This window comes from Rhineura floridana, chromosome 3 (assembly GCF_030035675.1).
Source record: "Rhineura floridana isolate rRhiFlo1 chromosome 3, rRhiFlo1.hap2, whole genome shotgun sequence".
In the NCBI taxonomy this organism is placed as follows: Eukaryota; Metazoa; Chordata; class Lepidosauria; order Squamata; family Rhineuridae; genus Rhineura; species Rhineura floridana.
The window spans coordinates 219,359,723-219,378,220 of record NC_084482.1 but is presented as its reverse complement, the minus strand read 5'-3'; the positions used below and the strand labels follow the sequence as shown (position 1 = coordinate 219,378,220).

Below are 18,498 nucleotides of genomic sequence, written 5' to 3'. Positions count from 1 at the left end.
TTTCCTTTTCATTCCATCAGGATACATGTGGGGTGTCAAGGCTGAGGGAGAACCATCTGAAGTATCACTAGAAAAAGCTGAGGAGCAGGTTCAGGAGCAGAAACTGAAGAGTGAAGATGGAGCAGAGACAAGAGGAGAGACAAACTCACACAGGGGACAAACCTTATAAATGCTTGGAGTGTGGAAAGAGCTTCAGTTGGAGTAGCAACTTTACTTCGCATCAAAGAACTCACACAGGAGACAAACCTTGTAAATGTTTGGAGTGTGGAAAGAGCTTCAGTCGCAGTAGCCACCTTACTTCGCATCAGAGAACTCATACAGGGCACAAACCTTATACATACTTGGAGTGTGAGAAGAGCTTCAGTCACAGTAGCCACCTTACTTCGCATCAAAGAACTCACACAGGAGACAAACCTTATAAATGCTTGGAGTGTGGAAAGAGCTTCAGTCACAGTAGCCACATTACTTCGCATCAAAGAACTCACACAGGAGACAAACCTTATACATGCTTGGAGTGTGGGAAGAGCTTCAGTCAAAGTAGCACCCTTACTTCGCATCAAAGAACTCACACAGGAGACAAACCTTATACATGCTTGGAGTGTGGGAAGAGCTTCAGTCACAGTAGCGCCCTTACTTCGCATCAAAGAACTCACACAGGAGACAAACCTTATAAATGTTTGGAGTGTGGAAAGAGCTTCAGTCACAGTAGCGCCCTTACTTCACATAAAAGAACTCATACAGGAGACAAACCTTATACCTGCTTGGAGTGTGGAAAGAGCTTCAGTCAAAGTAGCCACCTTACTTCGCATCAAATAACTCATACAGGGCACAAACCTTATACATGCTTGGAGTGTGGAAAGAGCTTCAGTCGGAGTGGAACCCTTACTTCGCATCAAAGAACTCACACAGGAGACAAACCTTATAAATGCTTGGAGTGTGGAAAGAGCTTCAGTCACAGTAGCGTCCTTACTTTGCATCAAAGAACTCACACAGGAGACAAACCTTATAAATGCTTGGAGTGTGGAAAGAGCTTCAGGCAGAGTAGGAACCTTACCTCGCATCAAAGAACTCACACAGGAGACAAACCTTATACATGCTTGGAGTGTGGAAAGAGCTTCAGTCACAGTAGCCACCTTACTTCGCATCAAAGAACTCACACAGGAGACAAACCTTATACATGCTTGGAGTGTGGGAAGAGCTTCAGTCACAGTAGCACCCTTACTTCGCATCAAAGAACTCACACAGGAGACGAACCTTATCAATGTTTGGAGTGTGGAAAGAGCTTCAGGTGGAGTAGCACTCTTACTTCGCATCAGAGAACTCACACAGGAGACAAACCTTATACATGCTTGAAGTGTGAGAAGAGCTTCAGTCACAGTAGCCACCTTACTTCGCATCAAAGAACTCACACAGGAGACAAACCTTATACATGCTTGGAGTGTGGGAAGAGCTTCAGTCAAAGTAGCACCCTTACTTCGCATCAAAGAACTCACACAGGAGACAAACCTTATACATGCTTGGAGTGTGGAAAGAGCTTCAGTTGGAGTAGCAACCTTACTTCGCATCAAATATGTCACACAGGAAACAAACCTTATCAATGCTTTGAGTGTGGAAAGAGCTTCAGTCACAGTAGCACCCTTACTTCGCATCAAAGAACTCACACAGGAGACAAACCTTATCAATGCTTTGAGTGTGGAAAGAGCTTCAGTTGGAGTAGCAGCCTTACTTCGCATCAAAGAACTCACACAGGAGACAAATATTTTAAATGCTTGGAGTGTGGAAAGAGCTTCAGTCGGAGTGGAACCCTGACTTCACATCAAAGAACTCACACAGGAGACAAACCTTATCAATGCTTTGAGTGTGGAAAGAGCTTCAGGTGGAGTAGCAAACTTAATTTGCATCACAGAACTCATACAGGGAACAAACCTTATACCTGCTTATAGTGTTGAAAGACCTTTCGTCAGAATGACTACCTTCAGGCACATCAAAGGATCCATACAAGAAAAGAGATGTATAAATGCATTGAATGTGAAAAAAGCTTTAAGCAGAGTTCTACTCTTTCTGTGCATCAAAGGATCCATGCGGGGAATCCAGGCTACCAACAGGATTTTTCTGGGGAGTTTCAGACCCCTGACAATCTTCTTCTCTTAGGTTAACCACAGACTGTTCCACTTCCCTTCACCTGTTCTTTTGGTGGCCTGACAGTTTTTCCTTTGCAGAGTCAGAGGGGTTTTGACTTTTGCAGAGATGGGTGAGCACCTAAGATGGATGCTGAGGCCAAGGTGGCTGCAGAAGCCAAAATGGCCTCTCAGTTGTCCAGTCTTTCCTCATCATATTCCCGCCCTGGCAGTTTCTAGCTGCCAAATTCAATAATCAATTAATGACATTTCCTGCATTACTTTATCTACTTCCTGTAGATCCTCCTCCTCTGTCATTTTTACCTCTATGTGCATCATTCAAACATAGTTTTTTGTGATGGACTTAGTAGTCTTTGTCTCACATTGTCTAATGCAACATAACACCAACTGGACTATTACATATATATGAGGAAGCTTAATCCCATTATAACATAATTTAGTAGATTTTTTACTCTGCCTCCTCCATCTGTAGTGAGCAAATAGTCCAACACCATCCTGATTTGGAGAACAATTTTTCTTATTTGCGTTTGGGTTGCCGGTAAGATATTTATAGCCATAGAGGCCATAGGAAGAGCTTCTTTGGTCTCATCTGCAGGAATTTCTACTAAAGATTGAAGTCTCCAACCTCCAGAACCTACAGCGGCCGTGCCAGCCAAGGGCAGGAAAGACCACCCTATTACTGAGCCCATCGTTAATGGCCTGCGGTTTTCTATGTCTCATTATGCAGAGTGGCGAACAGCTTTTGTTTTCTCTCTTTTCTCTCAGATTGGTGAGGCTCTCTTGTTCCTGATTCTACCAACTGGGAGTACCTGAGCGACCCTGACAGCTGGTATAAGCCAGGCAAATAGCAGGAGTCAATCCAATATTTGGCAATACTTCATAAGCTTTATCCGCAGAACAATAATGTTCAACTAGAGCTTCCCATGGGCCTTTGTGGAAGAGGGAAAGACCAGCTTTTCCATGGTTGAATGTACTACCATCACCTGGATCATAAGAACATAAGAAGAGCCTGGTGGATCAGGCCAGTGGCCCATCCAGTCCAGCATCCTGTTCTCACAGTGGCCAACCAGGTGACTGGGGGAAGCCCGCAAGCAGGACCTGAATGCAAGAACGCTCTCCCCTCCTGAGACTTCTGGCAGCTGGTTTTCAGAAGCATGCTGCCTCTGACTAGGGTGGTATAGCACAGCCATCATGGCTAGTAGCCATTGATAGCCCTGTCCTCCATGAATTTGTCTAATCTTCTTTTAAAGCCATCCAAGCTGGTGGCCATTACTGCATCTTGTGGGAGCAAATTCCATAGTTTAACTATGCGCTGAGTAAAGAAGTACTTCCTTTTGTCTGTCCTGAATCTTCCAACATTCAGCTTCTTTGAATGTCCACGAGTTCTAGTATTATGAGAGAGGGAGAAAAACTTTTCTCTGTCCACTTTCTCTATGCCATGCATAATTTTATACACTTCTATCATTTCTCCTCTGACCCGCCTCTGACCCGTTGGCATAACAGGATAGAGAGTGCCCTTGTTTAGGGAGATATTTTACTATCCTACATGCGTCTATATTTTTAAGCATGTTTTCCTTGTTATGTATTTGGGCTTTGAAGAATTTCTCTAAAAAGATAGCAATAATTTTTAAAACTCTGCAGGCCAAATGCAGAATACACCACAAGGCCAAGAAATTTTTTTTTTAGGTTCTTCTTCCTCTACATTGTCTTCCATGAGAATCAAATGTGTATGGTTTGATCTCAAACCTACAGAATTTGATAACATGATTCTGAAGAAGTGGGTTCAGCAGCAGCCTCAGCAAAAAAAGTTTCTCTGTGCTGACTGTGAACCCATTCCCCCCCAAAGATCTGGCTGAACTTTGCTACATTTATTACTCTGGGTACAGCCATTTCTTCAAAGTTTATTTTCGCATACGCTTTGTGCAAGTTTTGAATCCCTAACTTGACCTTAAGTTTAAGCCTTTTTCTAAGGTTCATTACTCCTCACAAACTGGCGAATCTGAATCTTTAACTACTATTTTGCAATCTGGGTTTGAACAGATTTGAAGGCAAAATGTAGTATCTTGTGCATGATGTAATTTTCAAGCCTTTGGTCAGCATACCTTAATTTTCTAATGTAAACCTGTTTAGCACACCTTTGAATCCCACCAGTTATCACATTCTGTAAACAAACAATAGTGAATTCACGTCAAAAGGAGACCAATTCTGCATCACTATGTTGGTTGGCCCAGCCTGATATATTCCAAGACAGGAACGAAATTAAAAATTACACATTGCTTTGCCACTCGTACACAGAAGTGCCTTAAGGAGTCCTTTGTTAACGAGCATCCCCTCCCCCTTGACTGGTCCTTTTCTCTCAAGGATAATATCCAGTGGAAATTGGGAGAATCTCCCTCTTTAAGTCTAGCTGATGAAATTGAGTTAGCAAAGAGCTTTGACTTTGAGTTCAAAGAAACAGGCCACTCATCATCTGGCTCTCTAAAGACCACAATGCACGAGGAGTCCCAGGATGTCATTAAGGTCCGGACAGGAGAGTGCTCATCCAATGTACCAGCAACTCGTCTTCCCTCGTCAGAACAAAAGCTTATCCAGGATAAGGTATCTTTGTCGAATTCCCTCCATGAAAAGGACATGAACAGAGGCAATTCCTCTAACATCTGCTCAGCCCCTCCTTGTTCAACAGATCAAGTCGATCAGCTAGAGGTGGGGCCCCCTCTTGTGGGCTGGCTCTTTATGCTGGCGGGTGAGATGGAGAAGGTGAAAGATTTTCTGAAAGTAACCAACTCTTAACAACTTTAGTCAAGCTCCATTCTAGTAAGTAAGTAAGTAAAATTTAATTTTTGTGTCGCCTATCTGGCCGAAGCCACTCTAGGCGACGTACACATTGAAATTCAATAAAATACAATATAAATACAGAATAAAATACAATGCAGTCAACAGTAACCAATCTCAACCTGCAGCTGACCCTCTGTTTTTGAAACAAACAGTGCCTCTGTCTATTGAGATCAAGCCCCCTCCACCGAAGGAAAACTTTCGTCGGACCAAGAAAAATAAACAAGATACTACTTTGAAGAAGAGTAAAAACCGTAAAAGTCAAAAACCGGGACGAGGTTCCAAAATGAATTTTAATCCCTTGTTTGATCTATTGCATAAGGTTCCATCTCCGCCTAAGGAGAAAGAGACCGTATTACCTTCCAAATCCATCTGTATGAGAGATATGGCAGTCCAAAAGGAGACACATCCCTTTCCCTGTTCCCCCATTCCTTCCTTGACTCCAGCCTCCCTGTCCCCCTTAGGCATGCAGGTTAGCCATTTGCCCTTTCAAGATCCGTGGCAGGGAGTTTTGTTCCAGGAGAAGGGATTGAAGTCTCTCCCACAGATGCAATCTCCTAGAGGGCCAGGATGGAATCTTGTACTAAATCCAAGTCAACTGGCTTTTATTAACTTCCCTAAACCTAGGGGTTTAATATAACAGCTTGCACGAAAAAAAACACTTAGTCAATATCTTAAAGGAACTCCCCTCCCTAAATATACATATACAAGATATTGTATTAGTGGAGTACCTTTACTATGATGATATTAGAGCAAGGGCGGTGGTTACTTTCTCTTCACCCATAATAGTATGCCACATATTGGCCCAGAAGGATCGATTGCTTAAATGGAGTATTGTGCCTGTACGACTTTTTGAAAACAGAGCCAAGCCCGTGGACCTCCTCCCACAGCAGAAGTCGTACTCTACATAGGAGGCCCTATGGCCTCAGGGTCCACTCATAGACTTGGAGGTCCCAGAGGGAAACTCATCGAACGGAGTCCCTTAGTCCTGAATTTTACAAGGGAAGCCGCCTGACCTGCAACATTTGGGGCAACCCTGGGACAGTCAGCCAACCTGCCTACTTGATAATGATGAACGGGCCCTGCTCCACTCTTTGGGAGTGTTACCTCTAGGTGGCTGGCTAGAAATACTACAAAGATTGGAGCAGTTACAAGCTCATCTTTTAAACATCCATGAGAGGGAACTAATTACACCCTCTATAGAGGGTGATCCCACAGAGAAAGGGGGGGAGAGGAGTCAGGTCTGCCAACTACAGGGAAAGGAGCTCTTCCCGCAGTACAAGGGAATATAAGGAATTATATTGTAACATCTAACCTCCCTACTGCTACCCCAGTCGAACCACACCAACCATGGGCCACAAGAGCTAGAACTAGCAATAATTTTTCTCTCCTCCTTGGATCTAAGCACTTGTCTCCCCAGGAGACTGAATTACCCTCCGCTAAGTTACAACCCTCCTGCCTCTTCTTCTGGTGCCCCCCTAATAATTGTGGTGGCGAACTCTTCCAGCTCTCAGAACGCTCAGAATGTGGCTTTTGCCACAAACATGAGAGATGAAGGGTTTAACCTTGGGGGTACAATAGATCTGATAAGTAGGGACACCTCCCCATCCGCTCCCTCTACTTCCTATCCCATAACAAATTGCTGTGTTAGCTACACAAAGGAACTAGATCTGATTGGCCTGACAAATTTTGTTCCTGTTTTGGAATATATCAGGCTGGACCAACAAACATAGTGATGCAGAATTGGTCTCCTTTTTATGTGAATTCACTATTGTCTGTTTACAGGAAACGTGGATGACTGATATTAACCCTCCATCTCTCGATGGCTTTAAAGCATATTCCACCCCACCCTTAAGATGAACCCAAAAGGTCATCCTAGTGGTGGTCTTAGTATTTTAATTTCTGTGGACCTGCCAGTGGAGATTCACCCCTTGATTTTGATTAGCGGCCGTTATGTCCGGGGGCTGCGGCTGAGTGGGCGCTCTATTGGATGACTTATCGTTATTAATGTTTATTTCCCCCCGGCGGTAGCCAAGTCAGTGGGTCTTCATAGTGTCTGGGAATCTCTCTCAGACTCTTTGTCACAAGTAGAGCAACAATTCCCTGATGCAAGGTTGCTCTTATGTGGGGATTTTAACGCTAAGTTAGGTAACCTAGAGTCAGACTTCGAACTGTTGACCCATAGGCAGGACTGCCTTTTGTTTCCATCAAGCCTAGCAAGGAAAAAAAGGAGAGCAGGGGTTAAGCTGCTGGCAAAGCCTTGCAGGGCCTTGCCACGACCGTCAAGGCCAACACCTGGTGCTGCCAAGGCAACCGAGAGAGAGATAGGCTGGACAGTTCTGCCAGCCTAGTGTGGGGGAAGAGAAGCTCTGTGGGGGTTTCGACTTCTGTGAGTGTTTTGTGTTCTGTGAAGAAAGCAGCTCTGTGGAGGGAAAGTGAAACTGTTTGTATGCTTGTATGCCTTAATGTCCGAAGTAAAGGACTCTTAAACCAAGTTCTTTGTCTGTGGATCTCTGCACGTCTGGCTCATCAATTGTAAAGTCCTGGACACGCGGTATATCCGCACACACACCCACACAAACGGTCCTCGAATCATGGTCCAAATTCTTATCTCCCACTAAAGGATAGATTTTCCCAAGACCAAGTATTGAATAAGCAAGGCCACAGACTTTTGGATGTTCTGATGTTGCATTACTTGGAATGCCTCCACGGCTCCTCTTGTGATGAGTCTAAAGGCGCTTTTACTTACTTAACTACTAGGGGAGCGAGTGTAATTGACTATATATTTGTGTCCAATAACTTACTTACAGAAGTGTTAAGTTTTGATGTTATCAATAGGGTGGAAAGTGACCACTTTCCCCTCTCAATGAGAATGAGGCTTTTACTTCCAATCGCCCCCCCGCCACAATTAAGTTTGGAAGGTATTCACCTATCTGAACGGAGAGTGTGCTGGTCTGCCTCCCTGTGCTCCTCTATTTCGAATTTCCTATCTAGTAATCTTTCTGTAACCACCAGAGAAGCAATACTCATATCCGATTCAGATGTTCTGCAGGCATACCAATCAATGGTATCCCTTATGAGACCCATGTTGTCCTCGAACAAACAATTGAGGGGCCGTGGGCCTCTGAATAACGGGTGGCATGACCGTGAATGCAAATTAGCCAAACACCAGCTGGCAAATTATGCCCGTCGCGCAACGAGATAATCGGATAATTTTGAGTGCACGCATCTTGTCCTTTTGCGTGCCTCGTATAAGTCATTATTAAAATGGAAAAAAGAACTATATTCTATCTCCCGGTGGCAACTACTAGACCAGGCAGTAGCAAAAAAATATGAGCGACCGTTCTGGGATCAGGTGGCCAAAGGGATGCGTACAACAGGCTCCCTCAGCCCTTGCCAGATCACTGCTGCCACCTGGTATACACACTTTAGTAGGCTTTATGCGATGCCCACTGAAATCTCCGTGGCCCCTTCACAACGGGACTTCTCTTTGCCTACATGGCCCCCAGTGTCGGCCTGTCAAATTAAAACACTTCTGTCTACATTGAGATTGGGTAAAGCTCCATTTGAGGATATGCTCCCCCCTGAATTTTTTTAAAATTTCCCAGACTGGTAGGCACCCATATCAGTCAAATTGTTTACACAAATAAATAATACAGGCATTTTTCCGATGGGATGAAAGCAAAGTATAATCATTCCCATATATAAGAAAGGCGAGAGACTGGACCCTAATAATTACCGCCCTTCAGTCTGCTAGATACAGCAGTGAAATTGTACTCTAAATACCTGTCATCTAAATTTGAAGAGTGGGAAGCCGCTAATCGGGTCATTTTTGCGAGGCAGTGGTAAATGGAAGAGGGTGTAATGCCATTAGCCCTCAAGGAGGCAATAATAAAACCCATCTTAAAAAAGTCCTCCTTGGACCCCCAAGATCTGCACAACTTTCGCCCAATCTCAAATTTACCATTTCTGGGCAAGGTGATTGAACGAGTGGTGGCCAATCAGCTACAGACACACTTGGATGAAGCGGATTATTTAGATCCATTCCAATCAGGCTTCAGGACTGGATATGGAACTGAAACAGCCTTGGTCGCTCTGGTGAGCAGAGGGCATAACCTGGAATCTTAACTCCGTGTGGGCTCTGTGAAGTGCGGCCTTTGTCAGAATGTCGAGGTAAGGAGCCCACTCATGATTGGTTTTAAAAAGTGGGAACCAGGAAGAAAAGCGTGCTGAAGAAATAGCAGTATTGTCTTGTTGGGCCTCAAAGTCAAAGATCTGATTACGGAGTGCCCTAGGATTAAGATTGTTAAGAAAATTATCTGTTAAATCGTAACTAGTAGCTATGGTGGTAAAATGAGTTGCCCATCCTCCATTTTGCAACTGTTCCTCCCAGCAAAGTTTAACCAAAGATCGTGACTTATTTGTGGTTAATTTCTGCCAATAACGTAGGTATGACAGGTCTATTCTGGCCTTTAAAGTGGGTAGGTTGAGTTCAGCCCTAATGTGAGTTGCAGGTGTGCATTTAGGTAAGGCCAAAATTTGCTTAAATATATTATTTTGAATTTTCTCTAGGGCAGGACGCAAAACGGGACCCCAGATTTTGGAACCATATAGAATCATTGGGAGGAATTTTACTACGTATAGATTGAAAAATGGTCTTACCAATTGGCCACCTCTGGAGTAAAAGAATTTTTTCAGTTGACCTAGAGTCTTAATTGCAAGCAGCTTAATGTAAGCCAGGTGATGGGACCATGAAAAGTTGTTATTGATATGGATACCCAGGTATTTAAAGGTGTTTACCTGCTCTAAGTGATGACCATTCAGGTGCCAAGTATGCTTAGTTCTACTATTTTTCCCACACACCATTATTTTGGACTTAGAGTAATTAATTTGTAACAAATGTGCGTCACTAAATTCAAGGAGTGAGTGTAACATACGCTTCAAGCCTATCCTGTTTAGGGACAGAAGAACTAAGTCATCAGCGTACAAAAGAACCAGGATTTTCCTCTCCTTGACCGAGGGTGGGAAAAAAGCGGGGGAGGCCATTGTAGAGACGATGTCATTGATGAAAAAGTTAAATAAAAAAGGGGCCAGAATGCATCCCTGTTTGACTCCCTTCGAAACGGGGATCTTATGGGAAAGGGAACCATTTAGGCCAAGCCGGATTCTGATAAAAGTGTCGCAACGAAGTAATTGAATGAGCCACAGCAAGTGTTTGTCGATACCAGCTTTATCTAATTTTGTCCAAAGGAGGGGACGGTCTATTGAATCGAATGCGGCAGCGAAATCAATAAAAGCAAGATACAATGATGTAAGCGGCCCTTTTTTAACTTTCCTAATAAGATGTTGCAGAATATACACTTGATCTTTTTTTTTTTTTTTTTTTTCAATAATTTTTATTCAGATTTTCATAAAACACACAAGACAAAATCACAAAACATTCAAAGACAAAAAACAAAATCAAAAATAGTTAAACAAAAAGAAAAAAAGAAAAAAAAAAAAACAAAAATAAAAAATAAAGAGTAAAATATTGACTTCCCATTTGTCAAAGATCAAATCAGTTATAAGTCTATAATATATAACAATCCTGTCTCTTAAGTCATATTATAAAATCACTTTCCTCCAGTAGTTATCTTACTTAATCATCAAATCTCATAAACATTACTTTATTCTTTCCACAAAAAGTCAAAGAGAGGTTTCAATTCTTTAAGAAATATATCTATCAATTTTTTTTTCCAGATAAGCATATCGATTAATCCATCTCATTACTAATTATGATAATCTTATTGTCATAACCATAGTCAAAATAAACATTTCAATTAATCCATCACATCAGAATCTGTTAGGTTCAATAATTTCAGTAGCCATTGTTCTATTATCTCTATTAGTTCCATTTTCCATCTTCCATCTTCAGTAGTCTTGTTAAGTCCAGTAATTTCAATATCCAATCTTCCATTATCAGTATTCCATAATAATCTTGCTGTCAAAGCCATAGTCATATAGTAAGAGTCTGATGGGGATTACCTCTATCCCAAATATTTTCTTGCCATCCATTCTGAATAGGTTGCTGAAATACTGCTGTAAAATCATATCTCTGTTCTTTTTTTCAAAATACACTGGGTCATCTCTTAAAAGTTTTTCCATTGTCACATGGCTGCAGTTAATTCCATAGATTTTCTCTATATTGGGCTCCATCACATCATTCCAGTCCAGAAGATTATCCATGCCATTGATAACTTTATCTCTAAAATCTTCATTCATTTCTTCAGAGATAACATTGAGTTCCAAACAATAGATTTTATTTCTAAAGTCCATAGACTCCAAATCTTGTTCCTGTTCCACGTTGGTTCCAATCTCCGGGATCTCCTCTCTCACAGGGACCCCTATTCCAGTCTCCAGGGTCACCTCTCTCACAGGGACCCCTGTTCCAATCTCCGGGTTCTCCTCTCTCACAGGGACCCCTTCCAGGGTCACCTCTCTCACAGGGACCCTTATATCTTTAATCTCCTGCTTCATTTTACTCAATTCAATTTTCATTATCTCAATCTCATCCATTATTTTCTGAAACATAGTTATTTCCAGATTTTCAGCCACTTTCTTAATTGCCATTTTAAAAGAAAAATATAGGAAAACCACTTCTTATTTCAGCAACAATTGGGTTAATACTCCAAACTTGGTGACATCACAGTATAAACAGAGCAGACAGCCTTATCTCTCCAATAGTTAAGTAAACAAAATGCAGTTCCCAGGATCGAAACAATTAATGGCAATCGTCAAGAAACAGATTCGTCAAAATAAAATAGACCAAAAAGAGAATAGTCTCAAAACAGTATAATATTTTTCAAAATAAAAATCTGGAATAGAAATCCCTCTTCTGTGTATATCTTTAGAATGCAAATCCAGGACAGCTTTTTGCAACAAAAACAGAGATAAGCTATTAATTAGTGCGTAGCAGAGAGAAGTTATGGCTCCCCAGTGAGATGTCAAAAACTGATCAATCTGGCAAATCTCTTTTAAACAGCAACAATTTAAGTCAAGTAAAAGAAAAATATAGAAAGAAGGGTGCTTGCCTGTTAGTGCGTTCTCTCTTAGAAGATAAGGTGAACGTTCGCTTTATCAGATAGAGCTTGCTGTTAAAAATCCGTCCCACTTTCGTCGGCTGGACCTCGTCCCATAAATTAATGAGATCTGGTCGTCCCAACAAAAATAGGCTTTGAGGTTAATCTCTTCGTTTCTCCCTACCCGGGAGAAGTTTAATCAGTCAAAAAAAAAAGAAAAAACTGACTGATATATCTGAATAAGCTTCTTTTGAGGCAGGAGCCCGTCTCAAAAGCAGGCACAGGCTAAGTCACCCTTCCCGGAAGTCCCCAGAATATACACTTGATCAATTGTATTGGATCCTTCCCTAAAGCCCGCCTGAACGTCAGCTATAATAGGGTGTTCCTTTTCCCATTCTGATAGTTTATTTAAAAGGTACCTTCCATATAACTTAGCTGCCACATCCAGCAAGCTGATGGGTCTGTAATTTGTGGGAATGGCTGGGTCGCCTTTTTTGAATATAGGGACCACTATGCTTGTTTTCCATCCAGATGGAATACAGCCAGATTCATTTATTTTGGTGAAAAGTGTTGCGAGAATAGGACGCCACCAGGATGGGAAAGCCTGGTAGAGATTGGGAGGAATCCTATCTTGGCCAGGGGCTTTCCCCGATCGTAATGAAGCTAATAAGTTGTCTATTTCTGGGCCGGTCACTGGGGCCCAGATTGGGCAGTCAGCGGGACGGGTTGGACTAGTGTATGATATGGGGGATAAGTTCCCAAAGATGGTCTGGAAGTGCATAATCCACGTTTCTGGAAGTATTGGGGGAATTGAGAGTGACGGCCTATTAAATAGATTGTTGTGGATTATATTCCAAAATTCCCCTTGGTTCCCTTGTAATGCTGCCCTACCGAGATGTTGCCAAATCGAGGTAATGTATAGCGATTGTTTATGCTTTAGGAGATTGTTGTATTCTCTTTTAAGTTTTTGGAGTTTGGAGACAGCTACTTCAGAGAAATGAAGTCTCGTGAAGCGTGTTTGAAAGCAGACTTGTTTCTCTTTGGCTTGGCAGTATTTATCAAACCAGGGCTTAAAATTTGGGGAAGATCTGTTAGTATGAGATTTAGATTTAGTAACTGCCAGTTGGATCCGAGTAATAATCTGTTTGAATAGCTCTCCCGTATCATTTGATGGAAGAGATGCTTTTTGACGTAGGTTGATCAGGGTTGGCGACATTAAAATTTGTTTGACCTCCTCAAACACTGAAGGAGACCATCTTAGTCGCTTAGAACACTGGAATGAATCTAAGTCAGGTATCCTATTATTCTAAGTTAGATGTGTATTAGGATTATATAATTTCAAAATCAATGGCAAGTGGTCGCTGTCAGGTCTGTCTCCTATGGAGAACTCGTTCACTAGATCTAACATTTGTGAGGAGACCAGCATGTAGTCTACAACGCTGGCTCCTCTTTTAGTTATGCAAGTATAAAAGCCGTTTGACCTATCAAATTTGGAGCCATTAAGGCAGAAAAGTTGGGCGTTGAGCATGATCCTATATAAAGCTTGGCCATTCTTATTAATAACTTTATCTCGTGAAACACGATGTAATAATGACAAGTCTAGATTATAATTTATTTATTTATTTATTTATTTAAGCTTATATATAAAAGTCCGGGAGCTCAAAGACATGTGGAAAATTTGCCCCGATCCTTGCATTGAAGTCACCACCAATAACTAAATTATAGTTAGGATAATTTTGATATAATGAGTCAATGAAATCCTCAAATTCCTGCCAAAATTGAGTTCTTAATTGTGGAGCAAGGGGAGGAAAGTACACGTTAATGCATATGAAAGGACGTAAAGGAGGATTGGGGGTAATTATTAAGGTCTGGCAAGTAGATGGAACCGAGCCTGTTATTTCAGATGCAAGGAGGATGCTCTTAGTAGAAATTAAAAATGCCAGACCCCCACTTGCACGTCCTCTTGAGGCTGTGCGGGTTGCAGGTTTGGACCAACATTTGAATCTATCTATCAGGAGTAGGTTTTCTTCTATTAACCAGGTCTCTTGGAGACACGCAATGTCAAACAGCTGGAGGAAGGTCATAAACTCTTTGTCTGAGGCCTTATTAGACCAGCCAGCAATATTCCAAGATGTAATATTAAATGAGGTTATCAGTGACAATGATGGTGAATTTGGGTGGCCGTTTTGTACTTTTATAAATTCCTGGTGGGAAGTAGTGTTCTAATTCTCAGCACCTTTTACAGGACAAATTTGATCTAGTTCTGGGCAAATTACGCTGACATTTGAAATAATAATTTTCCCTTTCTGATGACACAAGGAGGGAGGTTGCATATGCTTGGCTGGTGAGCCAATCTCAGCCGGATTCAAATATCGCCTGTCCGTCCATGATGGGCTTGTAGAAGATGGTTCAGTTAATTGCGGTACTGTCCTATTAGCATTGGCTGCTGAAACAGGTCGAGGAAGTGCAATAGGAGGCAAAAGTTGTTGTTGTAGGAGATCCAGCTTTAAGCGATCAAGTCTGTTAATTATTTTGGACTGTTCTTGGACTGGCAGATCAGGGAAGACTTCAATCAGTTGTAAGTCTTTGGACTCGCGAGATTCATCATTTGATTCCTTTGTAGAGTATTGCTGCAATAGAGTTGGGGAGTGCAAAAGCTCCTCTGGCTCAGGCCGAAGGTTCTCAGAATGGGAATTGTTGTTGGAACTAGAGGTAGGAGCTCTTTTTGAAGGTAGTCTGGTAATCAGAGGTAGGGGCGGAGCAATATTCTTAAAGCAGTGGACTAGGTATAAGCCTTGTGCAGCCAAATATGGTTTAAAGGAGTAGAATTTTCTTGTTGTTTCCACGCTCTTAAAGGTTATTATTACTCTTGTCGAGTGATGATTGCTATGAAGAAACTGTATGCGAATTATTTCGGCTATGGGGAATTGTGTCGGCAGATACAAACTTAAGTATTCATGGAACTGATATTTATTTGGATAATGTCCACGTTTCCTTAGAAAATTAGGATAATTAAGGAGGACCACCTTGTTTTGTTCGATAACTAGCTTCAGGTGGGATGATGCCAAATCAGTCTTTATCCCCATTTGGTCCTTACGTTTTGAAGCCGGTCTATCAGGAGACTTGTTTGATAATTGTGGGCCATTCCTTGTTTCGTTGAACTTGCAAATGGGTTGAAGTTGGTAAGAAGAAAAGAGGGGAAAGTCATTGTTCTGACTTGTTTGTTGTCTTTTGTCCTTGTGTTTATTGGTGCCCAAGGGCGATGACCTAGTTTCCAGGTGAGATGTTGCAGCCTCCATGGCTTTCAGGATTTCAAACAGAGGTTTAAAATTGAATTTTCTGCAAAATGGTCATTTAAAATTCTTAATGTTCTTAGGTTTCCTAGATTGCTTCTCCCTTTTTTTTTGATGCTTACGTTTTTGATGAGGGGCTGTAGAGGTGTTGGTATCTTTCAGTTTTGGCTGGTCCTTCTCCATTTGTTTATTCGTCGTTAGTTTTTGATATGATGCGCTGTTTGGAGAAAGTGATTTGGCTAATTGGGTCAGGGTTTTCAAAAGGTCGTTGCTTTCTGTGAGAAAGGACTTAATTAAGTTCAGCTCATCAAGAACCATAAGGAGAGTACCCATAAAGTTAACAGCCGGGGGAGAAAGAGCAATTACGTCATTAGTTGAGCTTTTATCTAAAATAGGAGTCATGATGGACGATGAAAGGGGGGGTGTAGAAGCTCGAGGTGAACAATGTACAGACACGTTTCTTCTGGATAATGCTTCAGCTTCTGCCAGTTCTAGTCCTAATGGGGTGGAATGTGGGTCGTCACGCAAATAGGCGCAGTCATTAATTCTGTCTATTGACCAGTCCATGATCATAGGAGGGGAATCGAGAGCCGTCTGAGGGCGACTTGGCCTCATCGTAGGAGCTGAGCCCTGCTGGAAGAAGGTAGTGATTTTTGATTGCATTGTGTCTTGTAGTGGAGGCTGTGTTAACTGGCTATCTCCCAGCTCTCTGCAACGCTTCCTTGTCAAAACCATTGTTAGGGGCCACTTGAAGAGAGAATAGGACGAAGCTGGATATAAGCTTAGCAAATCTAGCTAGCATAGGTTTTAGTTTCAAATCGTCTGAGAGCTTTGCGGGCGATATAAACATAGGACAGATAGGCAGTGCCTTCAAAGGCTTCAGGGGCTATAAATTTCGGGTTTAACAGTCCGTTAAGTAGGCCAGTGATAAAAACCTAATAGTGGGGAGGCTTTACGACTTCAAAAGGTAGAAGCAGAGGCAATTTAGGAAAAAAAGACTTAGCTTGTTACGGAAGAAGATTTAGTCGTGCAGCCTGTGCGGTCACCATCTTTCCTCCCTCGTTTCCTAGTGACTACTAGCCATGTTGTCTGTGCTCTGCCCCCATGAAGGTATTCATGTATTTATTTAATTATACTTGTATACCGCCCCGTAGCCGAAGCTCTCTGGGCGGTTTACAGTAACTAAAAATATTAAAACAAATACAATTTAAAACAGATCTTATAAAAACAATTTAAAACACAATTTAAAAAATTTAAACAGTATAAAACACATGCTAAAATGCCTGGGAGAAGAGGAAAGTCTTGACCTGGCGCTGAGAAGATAACAGTGTTGGTATAGAGGGCCTGCGCCAAGGGGCGGCCAGTTCGGGCCCGGCTGAGGAGCCCTGCAACCCAGAGGGGCTCCTGAAGGACCCCTTGTTAGGGTGGGAGAGAACTGCCATGGATCTCAGGCAGGGAGCTCCCAGGCTGCTTACCCATTCGGTCACTCTACCTACCTCTTTCCTGTGTTCTGCTGCGTTCAGGGCTGCCATCAACCAAGATGGTGACAGAGGCTTCTTTAAGGGGCTTCTTCTTGTTGTTGTTGTTATGTTTGGTAGTCACTGGTTCCCCAAAGGTCTCCAAGTAACTTACAACATGGTTCAAAACAGAAATAAATTCACTAACAGGCAAAAAAAACCTTGCTGTTTAAGAACATACCTATAGCCCACAGATCTTTCTTTCAAACTTTAAAAAGCAGGGAAATTGGGAAGCTATAGTGAATGTACTTGGGGATCTCTCTCCTTGTTTGGATACTTATCTTCCGGACATTTGGTGCAACATTTAGCATCTGCAAAGAACAAGAGTAATATCTGTCTTATATCCGTCTGTACCAATTTTCATTTACAGAAAGGAATATCAAAGTGGTTAGCAGTATTTAAAAATAGGATATCCAATAAAAATCAGTAAAGCCAGTAACATTATCACAATGACCAAGGACATCAGGAATTGATATGAATAATATGAAGGATTGGGGAAAGCATGGGTGAAAAGATATATCTTCAGTGGGGAAAACACCCCACAGTGGATCCCTGCCTGATCTCAGTGGGGCAGGCATTCTACATGTTAGGCCCCACAATCGAGACGGTCTTCTTTTGCACCTCATGATAATCCTGTCAGGTGGTTTAGGGTGATGGTCTGGGCTAAGGTCAACCACTCATTCCAGGTTCCGCTTGGAGAAGCTATGATGGATTCACATGTTTCTACCCTGCCTTTCCAAGCAGCTTACAATATAGCCAAACAAGTAAAAATGCATGTTATACCAATATCATAAACCATCAACCTGAAAACCATTTTAAATATGGAACACTTAATTTTAATTGCTTTTGAAAAAGAGGCTGAAATTCTGATCACGGGAGAACATGGAACTGCATTTGCAAGATGTATGAGTGCCCCTTTTCCCACAGGCTGCCGCTTTCTGATGGAATCACTCATAAGAACATGAGAACATAAGAAGAGCCTGCTGGATCAGGCCAGTGGCCCATGTAGTCCAGCATCCTGTTCTCACAGTGGCCAACCAGAGGCGCAGGGCAAGCTCACAAGCAGGACCTGAGTGCAAGAACACTCTACCCTCCCGTGGCTACCGGCAAGTAGTTTTCAAAAGCACAGTGCATCTGAAGATGGTGGCAGAACACAGCCATCGTGGCTAGTAGCCATTGACAGTCTGATCCTCCATGAATTTGTCTGATCCTCTATTAAAGGATTCTCTGAATCCTAGCAAGACGGAGGCACTGTGGGTTGGTGGTTCTCAAGTCTGAATAAGTGGTCAGTTGCCTGCTTTGGACGGGGTTGTACTCCCTCTGAAAGAGCAGGTCAGTAGTCTGGGGGTGCTCCTGAATCCATCTTTGTCACTAGAGGCCCAGGTGACCTCTGTGGCTAGGAGCGCCTTTTACCAGCTTCGGCTGGTAAGACAGCTGCGGCCGTTTCTGGACTGGGATAGGCAGACCACTGTTGTCCACGGACTGGTAACCTCCAGGCTGGATTACTGGAATGTGCTCTATGTGGGGCTGCCCTTGAAGTTGGTCTGGAAGCTGCAGTGCAATGGTGCAACTGCTTACTGGAGCAGGATATCACCATCATATTACCCCACTGCTGAAAGAATTGCACTGGCTACTTATTTGCTGCCGGGCCAAGTTCAAG

The 18,498-nt window shown here is 42.5% G+C and overlaps 1 pseudogene; it reads left to right on the top strand.

Moving 5' to 3' along the window:
* LOC133378999 (zinc finger protein 850-like) overlaps positions 1-18,498 on the top strand; it is a 44,311-nt pseudogene that overhangs the window by 15,169 nt on the left and 10,644 nt on the right.